Raw genomic sequence first — 23220 nt, 5'->3', positions numbered from 1 at the left:
AGGCGTTAGGTGCGATTCGTCTAGGGTTGACGAAAAAGACAGGGTACCACATCGCGAAAGCAAAAACTGCAAAAGAAGCCATGGATATTCTAACGAATATTTTTGAGAAGCCATCCACATCAAATCAGGTATTTTTGATGAAGAAATTGGTTAATATGAAGTTATCTGATAGAGGTTTTGTGGCAGAGCATATTAATAGTTTCACGCAGGTCACGGGTCAATTGGAATCCGCAGGCATAAATTTAGATATGAAGCTTCAAGCTTTATTATTTTTATGTTCTCTTCCAGAAAGCTACAATACCGCAGTGCAGGGAATTTCGAGCACCATGAAGGATGATTTAACTCTTGATGATGCTGTGAGTAGTATCATGGATGAAGAGATGCGAAGGAAAGTCTCAGGTGGAGATAATTTTTCTGCATCTACATCTTCAACAGCACTTGCAGTGGAGAACCGTGGAAGAAGTAAAAGTAGAGGAAATTTCAGCGGTCGTGGCAGATCACAATCAAGGGGTAAGAGACAGGTTGCAAAAGATGAGTGTTGGTTTTGTCACAAAACTGGACACCGGAGGTTTCAGTGTGAAGCCTACAAAAAGAAGCAGCAAGATGAGAATCAAGGTTCTAATGTAGTTAGGGATAAATCTTTGCTAGATAACTTGTGTTTGTCTGCAGGGTTTGACTTGACAACAGATAAATGGTTTATTGATTTTGGCGCTTCTTTTCATTGCACCTCGCAAAGAGACATATTTGATGATTATGCCAGTGGAGATTTTGGACAAGTGGCTGTGGGAAACGGCCACATGTGTCCAATTGTTGGGAAAGGAACTGTGACTGTGAACATCTCAGGTGGAGGACGTCTAGTTTTGCGTGAAACTAGGCATATTCCGGAATTAAAGAAAAATCTGATTTCAACTAGTAAACTTGACCAAGAAGGTTTGATAATAACCTTTGGTTGCGAAGAGTGGAAGATAACCTTAGGGATAAGAGTAGTAGCAAAGGGAAAGCGTACGGGTACACTTTACCTTCTCCAAAGAGACAATATCAGTGATATGGTTGCAACTACAATGGCTACAGGTAATTTATCTACTCTTTGGCATTATCGTTTAGGACATCTTGGTGAAAAAGGTGTAAAGCAGTTACACTCGAGAAAATTACTTCCGGGTTTACAAAAAGTTGAGTTAGATTTTTGTGAGAGTTGCATTTATGGAAAACAGAAGGCTGTTAGTTTTCAATTGAATGGGCGACAAAATAAAGGCCAGAAGCTAGAGTTGATTCATATTGATGTATGGGGACCTGCTCAAGAACTCTCTTATGGTGGTAAGAGATATTTTGTCACATTCATTGATGATGCAACAAGAAAGACTTGGGTCTATGCTCTTAAAGAAAAATCAGAAGTATTCGGGATGTTCAAAATGTGGAAGACCATGGTAGAAAAAGAAACCGGTTATCAGATTAAAGCTTTGAAATCTGATAATGGTGGTGAATACACAAGTAAAGAATTTGCAAATTATTTGAGCCGAGAAGGCATACATGGGCTAAAGACTGTTCCTAGAACTCCTCAAGAGAACAGTGTAGCTAAAAGAATGAACAGGACTATTCTAGAACGTGCGAGATGCATGAGACTACACGCGGGTCTCCCGCTACACTTATGAGCCGCTACAGTTGATGCAGCTGTTTATCTTATCAACAGAAGTCCATCTAGTGCGTTGGATGGAGAAATACCACAAGAGCGGTGGTCAGGTAAGAAGATTAATTATTCACATCTAAATATGTTTGGTTGTATTGCATATGCTTTGATTGACAGGGAGGATATAAAAAAACTTGATGCTAAGTCCCAGAAGTGCGTCTTTATCGGATACGGTGGCGACGAGTATGGCTATAGACTTTGGGATTATGAGAATAACAAAGTCATCCGCAGTCGCAATGTGGTATTCCATGAAGAAAAGATGTACAAGAATCGTCAGACAGAGACAGAGCATGAGAAGGTAGTACAACTAGAGTATGTTGAATTAGACATAATGCCCGTGAAGATGTTTCCAGTAGATCAAAGTTCACCTGAAAGAGAGGTTCAAGATGAGCCTATTATCAATGAAGAGGTAGTTCAAGAAGAACGCAGTGATTCGGAGCAAACGAATGACCCTGAAGTACCTGTCTTAAGAAGGTCTACACGTGTGAGAAAGCCAAAGGTAATTTTCGATCCATCAACTAATACTGTTCTGAGCCATGTCTTATATACAGATTCGGGGGAACCGGAGACTTATGATGAGGCAAAGGCAAACACGTCTCACTTGCAGTGGGAGTGTGCTATGAAAGACGAGATGAGCTCGTTATTTCAGAACAAAACTTGGGAGTTGACCAAGTTGCCCACAGGTAAAAAAGCTTTATTAAACAAATGAGTGTACAGGGTTAAGAATGAAGCAGATGGTAGTATTAGATACAAGGCGAGACTTGTAGTCAAGGGCTTTTCTCAAAAAGAAGGGATCGACTACTCCAAGATATTTTCACCTGTAATGAAAATGACATCAATTAGAGTTCTGCTAAGTATAGTTGCAGTGGAGGATCTTCATCTTGAGCAGTTAGACGTAAAAACAACGTTTTTACATGGTGACTTAGATGAATAATTATACATGGCACAATTTGAAGTCAAAGGTAAGGAGCACATGGTATGTCGCTTGAAAAAAAGCTTGTATGGCTTGAAACAAGCTCCGCGGCAATGGTACTTAAAATTTGATGGTTTCATGCAAGAAAAAGGATTTGCACACTGTGAGTCTGATCACTGTATTTATTTTCGCAAATATGATGATGGTGACATTGTGTATCTATCTTTATATGTGGATGACATGCTTGTGGCTAGTTTCAATATGAAGAGAATCGTAGAAGTGAAGAAGATATCATCATCACAGTTTGCTATGAAAGACTTGGGAGAGGCCAAGAATATTTTAGGCATGAAAATCATCAGAGACAGGGAAAATAAGAAATTATGGTTGTCGCAGGAAGACTATGTGAACAAGGTGTTAAAGAGATTTAACATGGACAAGGCAAAACCGGTTGCAAATCCTCTAGCGAGTCACTTCAAACTTTCCAAGGATATGTGTCCAAACACTCAACTTTTGAAAGATGAGATGGCGGTAGTTCCATATGCATCAACAGTGGGGAGTTTGATGTATGCCATGGTAAGCACGAGACCAGACATTGCACAAGTAGTGGGAGTTGTGAGTCGATATATGCAGAACCCAGGCAGAGAGCATTGGAATGCAGTTAAATGGATATTGAGATATCTAGCAGGTACTTCCAATTACTCACTTTGTTATGGTGGTACATCTCTAGAGTTGCAGGGTTATGTAGATGCAGATCATTCGGGTGATCGAGATAGTGGTAAGAGTACCACTGGATATGTCTTTACAGTTGCAGGTACGGCAGTGAGTTGGGTATCTCAACTACAAAAGATAGTGGCTTTATCGACGACAGAGGCAGAATATGTAGCGATTACAGAAGCCTCCAAGGAAATCATGTGGTTACAAGATTATATGGAGGAGTTACATCGAAAACAGCCGGTCAAGACACCTTTGTGGAGTGATAGTCAAAGTGCAGTGCACTTAGCAAAGAATGCAGCTTATCACTCAAGGACTAGACATATCAAGAAGCGTTATCACTTTATCAGGTCAGCATTGAAAGATAATGAATTAAAGCTACAAAAGATTGATGGCTCGAAGAATCCAGCTGACATGATGACCAAGATAGTAGACAGAGAGAATCATATTTTTTGTACTACTACCATTGGTATTACTCCATGTTGATTGATGAGGAGTATCGCAGAGGCACAAGTTTTTCAACTACTATTTTTTAAAGAAGATGGATGCAAAGTTGCTTGGTGCTTGGGTATATTTGTCTTCAAGTGGGAGATTGTTATAGATAAAGCCAAATATTTGTTTTTAGGGGCTTTTTTTTGTCTTTTCTATTAGATTTCCTTTTAGGTTAAAAGTGGTACCTATATATTAGCGATGGCAAAACCCTAGCCGTCAAGACGCTGAAAAAGGAAATAGAGAGGCAAGAAAAAGAGAGAAGAAAAAAGTGAGTTTTTTCTTGATGAGAGTTCTCAATCTCTTTGTGCCCTGATCTTGAGATAAGATCGTCGTTGTATTCCAACTTTTTCGAAGTCTAGTGGATTCGCAGAGTGCCTCTGCGCGGAGACGTAGCCCAAGTTTGGGTGAACTTCGATAACAAATTTTATGGCGTGTTCATCTGATTCTGCTCTTTTATTACTATATTATGTCTGGTGAATTGTTTGTGAGCATTATTTTTCTGGAATCGACGTGCGATTTCGTAACACAGGAATCAGCAAGTGCTCGACGGGGCTTGTTGCTGATGGTGAGAGGTAAGGTGTGGCAGCTGCTCAATCACGGGCTCCACGGCAAGCTTTCTCAATAAAGCATGGGTTCACGATGGTGCAAGGCTCTACATTGGCCATCGAAGTCTGTAAGTTTTCTCAGTGAAGGAGTAGAATCCGAGAGAGAGTCTTCGTGATTGACCTCCAGAGAAATTGCCTCCCTCTCTATTAGGCCCCACACCTCCCACGACCTCTCTTCCCTGTATGATGGTGTGGTGATGAAGTCTTCCAAGTAAGCGTGCTCTCCTTCATGTCTTTTCGTTAATGTGCAGAACTTGTCCTTCACTGTTGGCTCCGTGGTGGATGATTCACGGTTGATAAATTTGACGGTGGTTCAACAAAGTGCCCGTGGGTAGCAACCAACGAACAGATCAGCAAAGCAGCGGTAGGCAATGTCACCACAAACCAGGGGGCGGCTCAACGTCGAGGTGGCACGCCTCGGGCAGCAGCAGCGTCACGAAGGACTCGAGCGAGGCAATGGAACTATGTCGGCAAGGGTGGCATCCGATTTGCGGGACTCGTGGGGGTCTTGGTCGCGCTGCTGAGGTGGTCACGCGAAGACGCTACAACGAAGATGGAGTCAAGGTCTTGCGGGCAGCGTCGTGGAGAGAGAATATTTCGTTCTCTCTCTAGTGCGTGTCGATCTTCTCGCAGGTTCTCCTTCAATGCTTTTTCAATGCTTAGATGTCCAACTTGCAGAAGAGGGATTCTCCGTTCGTCTTTTCTGACGGTCGTGGACAATTTTCAGAGTTGAAGGATCCGGCTCCTTCTTGCACGAAGACCTCTCTATTGCCCTTCTTTTCTCTCACGTGTTTACACTCTGTGTTTTTTATTGATTTTTATTGATTTCTCAAAAGAACGAACGGAAAGCTCCCAAAATCCAAAGAGAAGCCCCACTCACGTTTTTCTCTCAACGGCCGTATATTCAATGTGCGGCCCCCTTTTTTCTGTACCCCATCACACCTTTTATAGGGTAAAAAATTGAATCTTTATTGCATATTTCGTTTCCAATTTTGCTCGTGCAATATTCTCTTTTGCATTTTCTGCATATTCCATCCAAAAATAATTCCATTTTCAGGCAAAATACACCTCCCAGTGTATATTACTTGAATATATGAAAAATCTGAACGGAATATGTGAAAAATCCTCATTTCACCGGCGGCCTAAAATAAAATAAAAAATAAAATGTTTCTAAACTATATGCCATGTGTGTGTGTTTTTTTTTTTTATAGTAAAAATTAACCCTAAAAATTATGCAAAAATTTAGGTGTCAGCAAACCCTACCAATCATAATCCATTTAAATCTGACTTACTTGTCAAAGTTCATAATTCATCATTTGGGCAGCTCTGTTTTGTTTGACAAGGAAGTAAAGCAATGAAATGGTTATAATGCTAATGTGGTACACGATGTCAACCATAGTTTCATACAAGTGACTATTCCTCAAAACAAATAATACTTGGATGGACTTGATCACGGTGCTGGAATTATGTTGCATGGATGTGCCTGTCTCTATTGATGATGATGATATATCTAGAACTTTGTGTGATGACCAAAAAGTTGCTTTTCTTTCCACTTGTGGAATTGGGAAGCATCAAATGTGGCGGTCTATATTGATGATATATCTAGAACTTTGTGTGATGCCCAAAAATTGTTTATTATGCACTTGGATGACACTCCAAAGAAATTGTAAATGGAAATGTGTACTATGCTTTGTGTGAGAATCATGAAGAATCAATGCTCTTATATTGATATTTTTCTGCAATTTCAGTGTTTGTTGTATTCTCTTGCAAATATTTTTTTTTCTTATGCCCTAGACAGTGAGCTAAATTCGCTCTATTATGCCTGTCTTGCAGAATATCCTACTGTCATCTGTAGTTGGCAAAATCTCTCGGGAGGATCAAATGCACGCAATGTTGAGGTAAGCATTTGATTATGTTTTTTCTTTTTTTTGGTAAATGTAAGAATTATATTGAGGTTAAACCAAACTATACAAGAGGCAAAAAGAAAAACAATAGACTATTTATTTTGGTAGGTGTACCGATATGCTCTAAAAAATTTTATGTTAACATGTTCTAAAAGATTAATCTATATTATGATGTCAATTATCGAGATCTATATTCAAAGTCAACCTAAGAAGCTTTCTTACTTCCAGGATCAGCACTGTGAAGATACCAAAATAGGATTTAAAACAGGTGTTTTCGAGTTGGCGAATATGACAACTAAATTTGAATGAACCCTGCAGATTATAATCCGATTAAATCTGACTTCGTTGTAAAAGTTCATAGTCCATCTTTCTTCTATTTAAATTCCCACACCATCTCAAAGCACATTTTCTTTTTCTTTGTTGTCAAGGAAAGGCGGAGAGAAGCAATCGGGGAGAACTATGCTCTGTCGTCCTGTTAAGTCATCATGAATGCCTCACATTTGCCACAATGTATTTTGATTTAAGATTGTGAGAAGGCCGTCATTCAATACCACTCGCAACCATCTATCTTGGATGGGCAAGTCTTGTCATTATAACCCCACCAAGCTGCCAAAGCTTCCGTCACAGAGAAGACAAGAAACGAGCAGCATCATCACTACTGGTTTATCCTCAAGACCTCACGTTAGTGGAATATTAGCTAGTATTATTAGGCCACCATCATTGGCGATTAGCGGTCCGCCATAGTTCTGCATTAAGAGAATAAGAAGGCCATTCAGGAAAGACAGTCATCAAAAGAATCGCATTTTTTAGACTTGGAATGGGAAATACCCTGGTATGTCTTCTTGTTGAATTTCGGTTGCAGTCGAGTATGTGTATAATTTGTATATTTGATTACTCCTGTAGTTGTCTATTTCGCACGACAAAGTAATATGGACGGGGGCTATCTGATTTTCTCATCCTATTTTCATTTTTTTCTTTTTATTCCCATTTTCATCTCACGTTCCATATACCAATCTTTTGGTTGAACTTGAAGAATTCAATACAATGACTGTGATTCAATCAAAATAATTATATTGACGAAAGATGGGGCAATTAAAGAAAATATCTAGGGCCTTAGTAAGATGAATTCCGATTAACGTAAAAAAAAAAAGTCATTCTTTTCGTTTTCTTTTATTTGTCTCTCTTTTTCAGCATTTTTTTTTTTTTTTTTGGGTTGAATCTTTTTATGCAATTAATACGCAATCTTTTCTCGACTATTTGTAAGAATTTTAGAAGTCTTTAAAGCACTTATCTTCATCTAATCAACGCAAATTAGTTGCCTTCATAAAAAGTGTGGTGAATCCTGTTATTTTTTCTTTACAATATGTATTAATACTTTACATGATTGAGTTGAATAATATTTGTCTCCAATGGCTTAAATTGATTGATTTTTCTAACAACACTACGTGATATACTAATTTATAAATGTAAATCAATGATATAAGGATATTCATAAATTAGGAATATCATTTGCTAAGGTTAAAATAACTTTTGAAAAATTTTCCCCGTGTCAAAAAAGAAAAAAGGCTTTTGCGGAACTTTAAAATATGCGAATGTCAAAACATAATGACAAGTCAACCTTCCATTATCATAATACTCCCAAAAAAATTGACATAACATAAGGGTGGTTCATCGCAATCAACTGATCTTAATACTTGAAGCAGGCTCCAAATAAGTAAAGGCCTCTAATATCGAGATTCCGCATGTGAAGTGATATTTGATACCTTGGAGCTTATATATTTGCCTTAATGGAGTTCCTCGCTTAATACCCTAAAAAGGGGGGGGAAAAGAGTTCCTAGTTAGTTCCCTGAAATATATTCTTCTTCAAATTTTGTAATATGAAATAAAAATTAAAATTGAAAGAATAGGAAGATTTTATACATAAATTTACAAGTCGATTTTATGTAATTCAAAATGTTTCGGGTGCTCATAGTTAAATGCAGATTCCACCAGATTTTGACAATTGTAATAGTAGGTAGCCCTAACACCGTGCTTCAGACTTCAGAGGCAAGAAGTGGGCCGTCATTAGACTTGACATACGATTCGGGTAATTAGTTCAAGAGAGTTTTGGCTGGGACTACACTTTAATTATCTAGAGAACTATTCAATGGGCAAGCCTGGACGGACCAAGTCGGGAATCAAGCAATAAAATTCATGCCACCCTGGAGTATAATTTTTTTCTTTGGAAAATGTTATGCTTTCTTCACATGAATAATAGCGCCCGAGCAAGCCTCAGCTCAAAGAAAGAAATTGCTTGTCCTTACTCATTTAGGTCGTGCTTTTGCTTAACAATAAAATCATGTGGAGCGAGTCTTGGTTGCTCCAGGCTCCAGGAGAAGAGTCATTGCCTCTGCTTCGTTCTTCAGCAAAGATTCACGGGAAAGTCGTGTTTGCCATAATTTCACGTTGCCAAACAAATAATCCTTTTTTTTTTTTTTGTAATTCTTTGCCACAGCTTATTGACAGTGACGTTAGCCTCGCAGCAAAATATAATTATTTTATGATTAATACGAGAATTAGCTTCATCATAGACGCATTCTTCTAATTAAGAGGGGGAAAACGCTAGAAATGGCAAAACTTTCGTACGGCCCTCACTTGAGTGCCAAAACTTTTATTTTATTGTTCACTTAAGTGCCACATCAAATAAAATCGCTTACTTAAGTGCCACTTCCAACCAAACGTCCCACATAGAATTTTTAATTTTTTTTAAAAAGATTTTGCTTTTTTTATTTTGCTTTTTTTCTTTAAGGCCGATGAGGGTCACCAGCAACAATTTTGCCCATAGCCAATGAGATCACAATGCCCTTGCTAGCTCTAGGCGACGTCGCCCGCAGCCAACAAGGCCACAATGCCCTCAACTATAGCCTTTGCAATGAGGGCAAGGCTAACCTCACCTAGATATGGCCGTGAAGGCCATGGGTGAGGGTATTGCACCTTGACTACCCTAGGCAAGGCAGCGTCACCTGCAACTGCTTAGAGTTGGTGGGGCCCTCATGGCCTCACCAACGGCCGACAAGGCCCCAACGGCCTCGCCTAGGGCCTTCACTGCTGAGGGCGAGGCAGCCCTCACCCAATCTAGGCAAGAGTTTCACGGCCAACGAGGGTCACTGATGACCAATGCCAGCCATAAAGAAAAAAAGACAAAAAATAAAATGAAAATAGAAAATTCAAATAATAATAATAACAAATATTTGTAATGTTAAAATAATATTAAAATATTGTCCACATCACATGGCAAAGCCATGTTGGACAACCGACATCACCACATCAAACATTTGGCATCCGCGTTGGATTTTCTAGCAAGGCAAATTGGAGTTGATACCTAACTAAATGATTTTTTAAATTTGTGATACTAATGTGAGCAAAAAAAAAAAAAATCGGCATTCAAGTAAGCGTCATACAAAAGTTTTGACATTTCTTGTATTTTTTTCCCAATTAAGAGTAATGCAAAGAATAATGTCATGGAAGTAGGCATTTTTGTAATTGTGCTTAGAATGCATCATCGGATGACATGAAAAATTTTACTGAGGATATCTTCAACAAAATGAACAGCATTTGTCATGAGTTTTCACTTATTCACTCATACAACAGAATGTCGTATAACATATATTGATTTATGAAAATCAATTTTGTTAGAAAAGGAACACTCATGGACTCGTGTCTTGTCAGAAAGATAAATTTCCATATCGAGAAAGTATTTCAGATTGTTCATATTTTAGAATGCGCGTTAATCTCGCACCAAACAGACTTTACCTATTACTCAATGTACTGCGGACCAAATTATGTAAAGAGCATAATTTTTTTTTTTTTTGGTCGAAAAAAGGCATAATTTACACGGTGCCAATTATCCTCTTTCATATTCATCGGCTCTAAATTACTAGAAGTACGTACACAGATTATGTTTGGCTCTGTGGGATAATTAGCTTCGAGTCCACGATAATAATAATTTCGTCCATGGTCAATTTCAAAATTGACAAATTTCCCAATCAAAGTTGGCAAACAATAACTACTTTAGGTTAGCAAGTTTATTCAGAAAAGCATGATAGTAAATACAATTTAAAGTTCCGCCAAAAAAAAAAAATTAAGCATTGCAATAAATAAAATATTATTTAATCATGCACTTGTCCTTCTAGCAAATGCTTCAGATTGCTGATAAATGGCGACTAATCTCGTTGATTTGTGCTTTTACTTTTTTAATTGTGAGCGCTGAAACTTAATTTGGTAGGTGCTGAAAAAAGACATGGATAATACTTGAAGAAATTACAAAATTATAATAAATGGAGATAGGAATTTAATTGGGAGAGAGATCTCCCCAAAGTGGTAAACGGTGCTTATGTGTACGAAATTATGCACGTCTAATTGGGCTGATTACATTATTACGTGGACGATGTCGAATCAACATAATTTTGCCAAGAACGGGCCTCATATTAATTCATGTCATGTTTTTACTTTTTTATTTATTTATTCTAATTCACCGAAAGAAAAGAAAAGAACATCTTTTCTTTGTCCTTTCATAAAAGAAAAATTACCACGAAGACACGTGGCAATTTTATTTCACAGTTGTGAGTTGTGAAAATCATGAGCTGGATTATGCTCATAGTTAATTGCTCTACGATCCAATATATGTTATGGCTAAATACGCAATTTAGAGTGGAGTGAACAGGCGGATAAACAAGATATGATAAATTTTGTGAAATTATTAGAATGTAGTTTGATGTATGCAAGGATAGTTTAATATATGCAAGAATAAATTAATGATATCAAGATATGCAAGAATAAATTAATGATATCAAGTGCAGTAAACTTCTATCAAACAAATACGAAGATGAATAGCAGGAGATAGAAGAGTGGCATGAAGATATCATAGTAGTTCGGTTTAGACTAAACCTACATTCATTCTTACTAACTATCAGTCATCAACAAACTAGATTCCACTTATAAATCTTTGAGAGGTTATACTTTAGCCCATGCTACTTCTGTCCGAAGCTGATAGATCACACTGCCAATTCCAAGTAAGATTGCAACACATGTACACTTCTAAAAAGAAATTGCAATTGGTGAATCACTCTTGGTAAAATAAATTGTTCGCTTAATAACAACCATGCATATGAATTAGAGAATAAAAGAAATGAGCACAAAGGGCCATTTCTTTTATTTTTTTAAAAAATTTGGACTAAGCATATCTAATTTGGCATATTAGATATGCTTAGTCCAAATCATATAAAAAACAAAAAAAAGTAGGAAGATAATAAGTGGACAAGATTTTTGGAAACATGGCTGATTACACAATGCCCCTTCTGGTTTATATAATATTAAAAGTGGGTTCATCGTAAGAAGATTCTGTTGGGCCTTTTGGTTACCCTATTGAGGAATGAAAAGAAAAAATAAAAGAAATGGCCCTTTGTGGTCATTGTGAAGCCAGCTCAATAATGCAATTACATGCGACATTTTTCTTTCGATTTTTCTTTTTTGTTAAATGAGATTGTTGCTGTTGAAAAACCGCATGTCACGATCTCAGCCTCCTTAAAGGCACGTTTGGTATAATCCAATCAAGTATCCACTTTCCATTACACCCACAAAAAATAGAACAAAGGGTTAATAACTTAATTTCACGAAAACCCCTGATACACTAATCATAAATTTACCTTAAATTAATTTTTTGATCATTGACCTGGATTACCAACTACGAGAAGTTACATCAACACAACAAACCTTTCCAGTCTACGGACTCGAGTTCGTAAGGAAAAAGATGGAACCTGTTTCCATCAAATTTAGCAAGGAAAAGGAAGAAAGTCCTTCTATCTTCCAAACCCTCTTCATGATTGAACCATGTGTTCCTCAATCTATTTCCGAGCGGATCCAAAGAAGCATGTTAGGCATTTTGATGGTGATGGACATCCTGTTCATTACTATAAAGACAACTATGGTCATTGTTTTTGGGATCCTTTTTGTCAATGTTCTCATTGTACAAATTCCCCCGACGAGGTAGATCCTTTTGCAAGATCCCCCCCTCGACGGAAAAGGCCAAAGGATAAGATGTTCCAAAGATACTTAGACGGAGATTCCTCCGTTGATACTCTTGGTGAATGTGACAAATACCAATTCATGGTTTCCTATACACCACCTCCACCACCAGAGTCTAAAATTACATCCCAGGACTCACCAGGTCTACCAAAAACACCACCACCATCTCCTCCCCAGAAAAAGCAAGTCCTCTCTCCATTCTATAAGCCAATCCTTAAATGGGCTAAGAAGCATTCTTACCCCCTCGAAATTCCAGAAGAAGTACCATCTGCTTCTTCTATTGCCATGTTTCAGGATACTGACTTTCCTCCTCTTGTTAAGGAAGGTTCTAAACTATTGTTCCCTGCTGCAGAAGAGTTTATTGATCCTCATGGCAGATACCGCCATGTTCCTAAAATTCCTACCCCCACTGATGTGGATGAACATGGGAAACAGAAAAAACCTCGCCGAAGTCTGTTCTAAGCGGCAATCGAGACTATGTTAGCACAAAACAATGCCTTCAAGGCAATTGACTCCAAAATTGGAAGTGTGCAACAAGATCTCCGAAGGTATGATGAAAGTACCAAGAAGATACTTTCTGAATTCCTTTAAAAGGCTTCACGCCTTAGAATCGGACAACATCTTGGGTACCATTATCTTGAAAGTCCGCCGCGACCTCCTTTTTTGACACCCGATTAGGGCAAGCACTTGTAGAGACTAATGGCCGACCCACCGATGATGACATGGAATCGATTATTCTGATATGGAGATGGGTCAGACAAGCAATCCTATTCGCAACTCCACTCCCCATATGTCCACTACATCAAAACAATTCTTCACCATTGATGACATTCCTTACCAGAAATGGCCGCAACGTCTTGAAGAATTTCATACATGGTTGAAGACTCAGTCTATCACCAATCATGATATGAATGATGTCTTGTACAATTTTGTTACAAGATTTCTGAGGAAGCTGAAGTTCCGGTGGCAATCACTGAACAGGACCAAATTCATTTCGATGTCACCTAATTTCAGCCATGCCCTTACTCTCTTATATCATGTTTTTATGGAAAACCGGTGATCTCATAGAGATAAAAAGAAGAGAGTTTTTGAAAGAAGATGCTGCTCCCTCCAGTAAGAAACATCTTGATAAGCATTTTTAAATTAATGCTTCAAACCTTTTATCAAGTTGGAGCGGGACCCAAATTTGAAGCATGTCTTCCTTACTTCCATCCCGAAAGAACTATCCCGAGATGGTTGAAAGATCATTCTTTGGAAAGCAAAGACGGGTACAAGACACCCGATTAGGGCAAGACTTTTGTGTAGACTAATTATTTAGTTAGATTTATTGTGCCAGACAGCTTCTTCCACGCCCATCATTTCATTTACTTCGCATATAAGAAATCCAAAGACTAATGGTTTAGTTAGATTTTTTAAAATGGGGACCGCCACGATCACGGAGCCGATCGGACAGCTCGCCGGAAAGTCGCCACGTCAGCCATTTGGCCGGATTTTCGCCGGAGTGGCACTTAAGTGTCCCATTTTACTCCGATGAGCCTCCCACCCCCTCCCCCTTTTTTACAATTTTTTAATTTTTTCTTAATTTTTAAAAAATTTTAAAATTTTCTTAATTTTTAAAAAATTTTAAAATTTTCTTAATTTAAAAAAAAAAAAAAAAAATTAAATTTTCTTAATTTTTTTAAAATTTTTGAAAATTTTCTTAATTTTTAAAATTTTTAAAATTTTTAAAATTTTCTTAATTTTTTAATTTTTTTAATTTTCTTATTTTTTAAAATTTTTAAAATTTTAAAATTTTTCTTAATTTTTTAAAATTTTTAAAATTTTCTTAATTTTTTTTTTTTTTTTTAATTTTCTTATTTTTTAAAATTTTTAAAATTTTCTTAATTTTTAAGATTTTTCTTAATTTTTTAAAATTTTTTGAATATTTTAAATCTAATTTAATTAATTTATATACTATTATTTACACGTGGACGTGAAACGGCGTCGTTTTGCATTTTCTCCGCCACGTCGCGTGCAAAACGACGCCGTTTTGGACCGAGCTCGCCGGAAAGTCGCCACGTCAGCCATTTGGCCGGATTTTCGCCGGAGTGGCACTTAAGTGTCCCATTTTACTCCGATGATGGCACTTAAGTGTACCATTTTAAAGTTATAAGACTTAAGCTTAAGGGCGTCTTGCGAGTTATATGACCAGGGTGTCCCGCACTCTAATGTTTTGGGCAGAGTCCCCTGAAGTAAAGAGTGTGCTTTGTGAAAATCTCTCCATGGCTTTCTAAACTCTCTCTTCTTCTTCAGCCTGGTAGGATCCTTCAAGAAATGCAGCTTGGGTAGGTTAGAAACGTTTCCATCCTGGCATCTCTGAGTGTCTCTAGGCTCTGAACTAAAGGGTTGAGTAATTTCCTGCTAAAAGGCTGTCCCTAAGGGCTTGAACGGGGTTGTTCGCCCACTGTGGGATGCATACCTGCAGTAAATTTACTCTCCTTCCCTGGTTCTAAGTCTAGGTCCATTCATGGCGCTACTAGTCGATTTTGGGGTGGGTCGATTAGAAACCCAAACAAAATATCAAAAGAAATATTCGCTTATACGCAACCGAGAAATTAGGATTGAAAACTTGATTGAAGGATTTTCCCTGCATTTGTGAAAAGAAAAATATATATTTTTTAGACCTTTTTCTCATTTTTTGGACATAAAAGGGATTTTTTTATTTTTGTTCTTTTTTTGAAAATATAAATATTATTTTTGGCTTTTTCTGACTTTTTGGCTTTTTTGGAAAATATGAGACATTTTTTATTTTTATTTTATTTATTGGAAAATAATTTTTTTATTTTTTTATTTTTTTATTAAAATATAATTTTTTAATTAACCATAATATTAAAATATTAAAAAAAAGACCTAGGTCGGGTTCCCAGGTTGGGACCGACCCGGATCGTCGACCCAAGCACGGGATTTTTTCCTTTCAAACGTAAAAGCCCAAATCAATTTTTGGCCCGTTTTCACAAAATATTCAAGCCCAACGGCTACCCGGCCCACGCGTACAAACCCGGCCTAGGCAGAACCCTACCCGAACGACGACCCGGGTCCGACCCAACTCAGTAGCCGCGACCCAAATCCTGAAAACCCTATGCGGATCCGACCCGGTTGACAACCCGGTTCGTAAAAACCCTACCCGGATAACGACCCGGCCTTCGAGACCTCCTCTGGTCGGCTCGTTCGGCGTCTTCTCCTCCGGCCGCCCTTCCTCCGACCGCGAGCTTTTGGATCTAGGCGTGCGAGCGTTCGGGCCTCCCCTGAAGTCTCTCGGGGGAGGGTTTCTAAGCTCGCCTGCTTTCGATCTTTACTCGCGTCGTCGGTGCCTTTGCCTTCCCCTCCGGTGCCCTATTTATAGGCGCGGAGGGGCCGGTCGGCGGTGGCTAGGCCGGCGGTCCCTGGTGTGCCAACAGGCCTTCCTCCGCCGGTCGAACCGGCGTCAGTTCTTCCCCATCCACGGAGGCGTGCTCGCCTTCAATGCCGCGTCCTCTCAGCCACCGGCAGAGGCTCCTCGCTCTGCCGTAGCTCGTCCTTCGCGCGTCAGCATACTCCGCGCGTGATTGCAGAGGCGCAGGGGAGGAAGAAGGAAGAAGAAGGAGAGAGGCGGCTGGGCCGGGTCGCGCGGGCCGGGCCGTGGGGGCCCGCACGAGAGTAAAGAAAGGAGAAGAGGGGCTGCTTTTTTTTTTTGTTTATTTTTTGTTGTTTTTATTGTTATTATTATCTTTAAAAGGCCTAATTAAAAGACTAATCAAAATTTAAGGCATCAAAAATCGTTAAAACTTTAACTTGATAAATTTATGATAAATTTATCATTCATTAGTTTCTGTTAAATTGCTAAGTTAAATGACGCGTAATAGTTGATGAGTGTAATAATTTATGATTTTATCTTCTTTTTATCATAGATGTACCAATTTGTAGTATTAATCTAATTTAACATATACTAACGGAAGATAAATTTGTTATAAATGTAACAGTTTAGAATTTTTGTGGTCAAAAAATTAATTTGAGATAAATTTTACCATCGATGTATTAATTTAGAATTTTTGGTGATATAAACCCTAAATCGAAATAATATAAAAAGTAAAGTTTTTTTTTTTAAGAAGTGTCATAATTAGTAATGGCCATGGGCCCAATGTGGGCCAACCCACGTGAAATCTTCGACACAGGATGTAAGAAATTTTTTTGAATGAACTCAAAAGCATGTGAGCCTATCTCACATCCACTATCGAATGATATGATTTCCACATTGAAATCAATTTTTTACGAGGCGCTTGAGAAATTGTAAACCCTAGAAAACATTATTTCCATTGTGAGTAAACATATAAATTAAGTAAGGTCAGTCATCAGGTAATTAAATATAATAGGTTGTGATGGTTAGTCCGGCTAGTAGCGCCAACTATGACAGCAGCGCAGGGTTGGAATGAGTTATCGTGCGGCGATGCTGATGACAATGGCGTGGTGGTGGCCGCGGGATGGGCAGCGCTCTCTATGTCACCCCATTCCTGATTTTTTTTTTCCCTTTTCAGTTTTTTACTATATTTTCTTATTTGCTTTTCTTTTTGCCTTTTTCCGTTTATCTAACTTAAACTTGTAAATGAAAACCTAGACATATTAATGAATGAAAAACCCAATATGATTAATAGTGAAAAGGTTGGACGAAAGTTAAATTTTACAATATTCTCAATTTTACATGTAAGGCGTGGAAATTCTACAACATTAGGAAATGAGACATTCACATAGGGATGGACAGAGGACGTAAAAAGTGAAGGAACAAAGTCAATTTGTGTCCTGCAAAGTCTTGGTCTTCCTGGAATTGATTAAAGTTTCTCTCCCATCATCACTTTATTTTGTAAAGTCTTGGTCGTCTTGGGATTGACTAAAGTTTCTCTCTCATTATCACTTTATTTTGCAAAGTCTTGGTCTTCCTGAAATTGATTAAAGTTTCCTGCCCTTTATCACTTTATTTTGCAAAGTCTTGGTCTTCTTGGAATTGATTGAATTTTCTCTTCCTTTATCACTTTTTCTTAAAAGTGCTTCACTTTTTTTTTCCATATATAATGCTTGGAAATTCTCTACTTTTGCTTCCCTTTTCAGATAAAAAAGGACATGATATCCAGCAAAGTCTTTGGGGATGTTCTCTAAATATTACGAAACAAGCACTTGTGCACAAAAAGCATTTTCTCTTGATTTCTCTAACCTCTTGTATGCATCTTTGAAAGTCTTGGTCTTTGTTTAATCTTGTTGGTAGGTGAAAGTCTTGGTCTTCTTGGAGTTTATAGTCTTCTATCTCCATTAGCACAATATCAGTTAGCTTCACCACAACCTTTGTTGCTCTCTTCAGTTAGTAATTCGCTCGTGACCATTGGCGAGATCTTTTCGGGTTCCTTACTTCCTTCTTATACTAATTTATAATATTTTTAAGTTTAAGCAAGACAGGTAACATGTGGGAAATCTACTAGTATTGGAAAAAGAGACATAGGAATGGAAGAAGAGGGATGTGAAAAGTGAAGCAATGAAACCATTTTGAGTCCCGCAAAATCTCAATCTTCCGGGATGTGAAAGTGGATGAGTTCCAGTAAAGTCTTGGTCTTCCTAATATGCCAAGAAGTGTGAATTAGATCGAAGACGTATGTTTAATGCTCATTATGTCCTTGAGTTAGACCGAAGACTTTCGATTGTCCTCGAGTTAGATTAGGCAATTCTTATGCCAAGAAATGTTGAAACTCATAGATCCCACAAAATTGCATGGAAAGTAGTATGCTCATCACAAAAAGGATGAAGGACTAGGCCTACTCGATCTGAAACTCTGGAATAAAGTATTCATGGGCCACATGTTTTGGGACCTCATCAATCATCCGTCATCATCCCTATGTTTTGGCAATGTATTCTCAATCTAAGACTTATTCTAATATCTATAATCTTTAGCCAAACATATTTTTGCAAAGAGATATACAAGGAATTTAGATAGGAGGTATTGGCTATGGACAATTAATTTGGACTAGCGATATTAGCAAGCATAATTTTATTGGCTAGCTTGTTTGTAGAGATATGCTACCAATAGTAGTAGTCACATCATAGTGGTTGTCTTTAGAAGGTACAAAGTGTAACTTTTTTATGACGTAGTATTTTGGCACAAAATGACATTTGGGGTTTTGTAGGAGGTTGGAATTTGGAACTTCAATAGATGATTGGGGCCACCAAGGACAAAAACTTGGGGATGAGACTCCTCAAGCTATCTTTCTTAGTGACTATCTATTGTATTTGGATGGAACGCGGCTGTAGATGGTTTCAAAACAAGTCAATTGAGTCTCATCTTCTATTGGGTAGGATTCGAAAAGTTGTACGAGGAAGGGTGTCACTCTACCAACAATGTAGGCCTCCCCTAACAAATGTCTTATGGCTAGTCTTCCTTCCTCCATCGTCTCGTATAATTATACTCTTTGAAATGCTAAGGGATTCCCCTAAGCTTTTGTACCTTATCTTATTAACGATATTCACATTCCTCCCCTAAGCTTATGTACCTCATCTTATTAGCGATATTCACATTCTTACTCTAAAAGGAAAAAAAGAAAAAAGAAAAAAAGACTTTGGACGTAGTTTGAAACAGAGGCCTATTCTTTCTGCCAAAGCACTTGATCTTGTTTTCCTTATCGAATAGACAAACTTAAACTATTATTGATGAGTAGTAGATGTATGACTGAAAATAAGATGCCATTGTTGGTTGTATCCTCGGTAATTTGCTTTTAAAAAACAAACATAATGGCAATTCTTTGATGCAATTTTGGCCCCCTGATGCTCAAGGAGCTGCTTGGGAGGCAAAAATTGGCACGAGATGGCTAGCTACAAAATCCTCCATGACATGTACCATGTCATGGTGGAGTTTGACATAATTTCAAGCCTTCGGACATAGATGTCCAGATTCAAATTCATTATACAGTCTAAATTCAAGTCCCCAATTATTTGTGTACAAGCTTTTGATAGTGCAAAATTGTGAATTCTTTGGAATCATTATAATTAGCATAAATACTTCACATATTAACGAGGCATGGTACAAATATATATAAAGTAATAATAGATGAAAGGTATAATACTAATTCGTGCATTCACTCAAAATAAGTAGGTTGAATTGTTCCCAAAATTCTAAAATGGTAGTTAATCTTGATCCGTTGTGAAGAAAAATTTCAACATCGAATTGGTTTAGTCTTCCCACTCAAAAAAGAGAATCATATCTTGCTTTAAGAAAGCAAGATCGAGCAAGATCGAGCAAGAATCCAACTTAACGTGATGTGATGGCTCTCTTTCTCTCTCTCTCTCTCTCTTTCACGCCCACAGGTTCGTAAGGGGGCAAAACTCTCTCTCTCTCTCACGCCCACAAGTTCGTAAGGGGGTAAAACCCCTCGAGATGTCCCGTGTCCTCACACACCATGTGGTCTGCATGTGCATAATTAGATTCTCAACTCTTGTTGATTCTTATAACTTATGATGTCTAAAACATGATTGGTATAAGTATTCAAAATAACATGGGTTAATTTTATAATAACAGTTAGTAGTCGAATAAAAAACGGTAACATTTTCATTCAAGTCAAGTAAGAGGATATGATTGTATTAACTGTGTGTAGCTTCTCAGCCTTTAAAAATTGGCGGATGAAATGCAATTTAGTGCAATAGTGGGGGCTCGGTCCTCAGAGGGGTCAAGTCCTTAATCCTATGCTTGATTGGACACGATGACAAAAAAGGCCAACGCAAGGTCTTCTCAGAAAACCACTGGGGGTTCGCCCCATTGGCCACCCTTCTAACATGGAAGGGGGAGGTGAGGAGTTCAAATCCCCATCTTCTCAGGGGGATAGGGATAGGGAAGCGTAAGTTTCGAGAGTGGGTTGCGACTCCCACGCCCATCCATCATTTTGTTTAAACATATATGGGATCGATCTTTGGTCCCTATCGGTGAACATGATCCAATAATTGTTTTAGTATATACATAGCCTCCATGATACCTTAGATACTTGGGTAAACTAAGGTTATGCCAAGCACTAATGACAAAAATTATCCAATCTATCCAATCATGAAATTTGGTTAGACTCTAAAAATTTCTCTCCATCATTCTTAAGTCCAGCCGATATGGGTTTCTACTCTTTACCGTGTAAAATGCAAGAACATAAAAACTTTAAATACTTTAACTACTTTGATAGAACAAGAGGAATGTAATGGAAAATCCATATAGGATTAGAAGTCAGATACAGATCTTAATATCCAGGCCTGCATTGCCATTCCTATGCTAAGAGAGGTGAAACGCGGGCAATAAGCAAGCGATTACAGCCACGTCCAAGAAGGATCATTCAACCATCCCACGCCTCCTAAAATTAAGGAACCTCGAGTTACCAAAGCAAGTATAAATAGCTCGGAAATAACCATTTGATAGTTAAAACTTGTCGATATCTAAATTTTGCTCTAAGGTCGTTTTCATATATTTTTGGAAAAAATGGAATCAGTTTTCCTCCAAATTTTTTTTTATTGCAATTAAAGGTAAAGCATTTTATAAGCATATACTGGAATTTTGACAAACGGCGTTAGGTTCCTTCGAATTTATTTTTCAAAGGAAAAAAGAGTAAAATAAAAGGAAAAGAAAATGGGAACCTCTAAGAAAAAAACACACACGGCAGAATCCGTCTTGGTTCTCCTTCTCTTTTCCTTAAAGCCACACCGCCCCACTTTTTCTTCAACCACCATCATCATCAGCATCAAGCTCACGCCCGCAGTCTCCATTTTCATCCAGGGCACTTCTTGCATGCGTGTTGATTGTCGCCAATCACCACCATCTCCGATCTGTTCAATCTCCTACAAACCTCTTCTAGTCGGAGCTCCACCGATATTGTCATTCGTCATTGCAAGCGCTGGCCACGCATTGCCGTAGCTGAATTCACACGCTGTCGCCGTGAACCGTCGAACAGTGTTCTCTTCCTCCTCATCCAAACCTAGCGCTCCTGCTCACGGGATTGCTGTCGTTGATCTGAACGCCAGTCACCTGGTCTGCTCCAGGAAGTCTGCGCGGAATAGGTAAGAGACATCTATCTACTTGTTCTCTTTTTCCCTCAAACTGATGCAACAGCAACAATCTTTTGGTTCTTAAATCGATTTCATGCTTATCTATAATCGGACTAAAGTTGATATCAAATACTTGATGTCAAGTTTAATAAAAAGTTTAATAACAAAAAAATTTTATTTTAGATTTTGTTAGATAGTAATATTGGGACATCATGATTAAGTTTTAATCTCTCTTCCATTGTTCCTTTTACTAAACACAACTGACGTGAAATGATTTACACGATCAGTACTCCCAAGATCGAAGTATTCATAATGGAATCGGTAATTTTATCCTACTCGCTGAGTGATTATTTTACACCGTCAACGCATGGGAATTTCAATCTATGAAATTGGGTTTTGCAACAATGGATTTTGTATAAGAAGATAGCTTCAATCCTCTTAAGCAAAAGTTCACGGGATGTTTGCCATAATTTTGCCTTGCCAAACAAAACAAATAACTTCTGTCGTGTCTTTTCACATATCCACTTTTATAATAAAAAGTCCTTGTCATATAGATATAGTGGATTTACCATCAACCAAAGCAGGGCAGATGATTTGATAAGGTGTTTGAAATTTAGTATTCTTGTGAAGTAGTTCCTTCCGAAGCCCCAAGGGTGTTGCGTGTGGATGGCCTGTTTTCGTTGTGCGAAAACTGATGATAGTTCAGCGCAGAAAAACTAATCCGTGTATTTTGATTCAAGACAGAAAAATGTGTAGCTATTCGCAACAAAGAATTAAATTTTGAATTACAAAAATCAATTTTTTTAGAAAAAGAACACGCATAGACTTGTGTTTTATTTATAAAAAAAAAAAAAGATATTTGTACATCGGAAATTTTTTTGAGGTTATTCATCTTTTATAATGCACATTAATCTGGTATTAAATAGACTTCGCATATTATTCAACCCTAAAAGCCTCAACTTGTCATTTTATATTGTACACTCTTAAAAGTGTGTAACTTTCTTATATTTGTTGACTCCCCCTTTTAAGTTCTAATGTATACTAAAGAATCTTTAGTCGGTCATTTTTAATTTTAATTTTTGAAGGCGTCAAAAAAATTATGATATATAATCAATTGGTGGGGCTGTGAAGCCAAGAACACATCACTCCATGGATTTAATCTCTCTCTCTCTCTCTCTCATATATATATATATATATATATATATATATATATAATATTTTCCCTTTGAGCCCAAGAGATTGGGGACCAATAATGCATGTAATCGGCGAATTAAGGGTTTAGTACATGTTTTAGAAATAATTCATTAAAAAAAGTGTGAATGAAAAGTAAATGTTTATGATCGTGCATTCCCATTCCCTCTACCTGAAAGTAAAAGATATGATAGCGAGAAGGGAGAGGGAAAAAAAATACAAAGTCACCACCTGAAAGAAGTGAAACGCTCAGACCAAAAAAAAGAGTCATATTGTTAAAAAGATTATTATGGCTCTAATCTCCTTGTGAATTTTACATTATGATGTTATCAAATTATATAAAACTCGTCATTTTTTTCTTAATTGTAGACCAATAGAAGACAAAAATAAAAGAGGGATTGCTTTCATCCAAGGTAAATAGGAAATACATTGTTGAAAGCAACCTTCTTGTTTGTTCGATCTTTTCATACTTGTCGGAATCATCAGATCACCATTGATTGTGATGGAGAGCACGTTATGTCTGAGTGAACTTCACCTTTATGAACGATTCAGAATACATAATGTTTAAAGAACGCTTCTAGAGAGAATGTC

The 23220-nt window shown here is 37.7% G+C and overlaps 1 protein-coding gene across 20 annotated transcripts in view; it reads left to right on the top strand.

The window, feature by feature from the left end:
* The window catches only part of LOC108957383 (putative disease resistance RPP13-like protein 1), a 49001-nt gene that overhangs the window by 15648 nt on the left and 10133 nt on the right, over positions 1-23220 (top strand). For 17 of the 20 annotated variants that reach the window (XR_005548169.1, XM_039306208.1, XM_039306207.1 and 14 more), the window contains 2 exons: positions 6239-6303; positions 6743-6891. The exons of 1 other annotated variant lie outside the window; for it this stretch is intronic. The gene's annotated coding sequence lies outside the window, so the exon portion shown is untranslated. Of the gene's footprint in view, positions 1-6238; positions 6304-6737; positions 6892-23220 lie in introns of those variants that run through there. 2 more of the 20 variants (XM_039306219.1, XM_039306210.1) reach the window with 1 other exon arrangement.

The sequence above is a fragment of the Eucalyptus grandis genome, chromosome 2 (assembly GCF_016545825.1).
Source record: "Eucalyptus grandis isolate ANBG69807.140 chromosome 2, ASM1654582v1, whole genome shotgun sequence".
Classification (NCBI taxonomy): Eukaryota; Viridiplantae; Streptophyta; class Magnoliopsida; order Myrtales; family Myrtaceae; genus Eucalyptus; species Eucalyptus grandis.
Note: the sequence above shows the minus strand (reverse complement) of the source record. Positions and strands in the feature narration are given on the sequence as shown.